The sequence below is a fragment of the Crocuta crocuta genome, unplaced genomic scaffold, assembly GCF_008692635.1.
Source record: "Crocuta crocuta isolate KB4526 unplaced genomic scaffold, BGI_CrCroc_1.0 scaffold112, whole genome shotgun sequence".
Taxonomy (NCBI): domain Eukaryota; kingdom Metazoa; phylum Chordata; class Mammalia; order Carnivora; family Hyaenidae; genus Crocuta; species Crocuta crocuta.
This window is the reverse complement of record NW_027528818.1, coordinates 3931795-3932537: the sequence shown is the minus strand read 5'-3', so window position 1 is coordinate 3932537 and position 743 is coordinate 3931795. Positions and strand designations below refer to the sequence as shown.

Genomic DNA, 743 nt, shown 5'->3' with positions numbered 1-743 from the left:
TCTTTCCAGTTTACCTAACTGCCTTGGACCAAGTAGTCATCCAGGTGTCTTACTCCGTTCCTTTTCTCTAGTAAGACTACAGAGCTTTCCTTCTTCCAGCCTGCGCAGCGCGGGTTGACGGGCTGGTCTGGAAGAGTCTCCCAACTCGCTCCTACATTTTCCCCTTGCCCCTGGGCCACTGGGGTGCGCGCCACGCTCCCAGATCTCCAGGCTTTTCTGGGGAAGCCTCCCGTGCCAAGCAAGGCTGGGTGGGTGCAGCGGGTGGTCTCTGAGACTTCTCGCTTTCCCGGCAGGTGCTCCAGAAAGTAAAGGCCGAAACCGAGAGCCAGAGTTTCTTCGAGGTGGGGCCGGCGCTCCCGGACTTCGTCCAAGTTCTCCCTCCAGTCTGCGCCCTGGGACCAGGTAGTGGCGGAAACCGGGCGTCCCCGCCTTGGGGGCGTGGACCTGCAACACCTGGGCTGTCGTTCGGGGGCTGCTGCCATCCCGCCCCTCCCCCAGGCTCCGCTGGGGATGTTTACCTTGCCCTCTGCTCCTTGCTCTTTTCTCTTTCACTTTTCTTTTCGCTGAGGGTTGGGACTCCCTGGGTTCAGGGCGCTCAGGGAAACCCCAGCTGACTCGCTCTTTGCAGTCGAAGCCCAACGCCAGGGAAGGGAGCCAGGTGGCAGCGCCCGTCCGGCTACGCCGCTCGCTGCACCCGAGACCCGTAGCCCGGACTCGATGGAGGTACAGATTTCTGCTTCTTC

General features: G+C 61.6%; 1 protein-coding gene across 1 annotated transcript in view; it reads left to right on the top strand.

The window, feature by feature from the left end:
* The first annotated feature begins 419 nt into the window (after positions 1–419).
* Positions 420–743, top strand: part of IL15 (interleukin 15) — an 80931-nt gene continuing 80607 nt past the window's right edge. The window contains exon 1 of the mRNA XM_077755890.1: positions 420–723. The gene's annotated coding sequence lies outside the window, so the exon portion shown is untranslated. The remainder of the gene's footprint in view (positions 724–743) is intronic.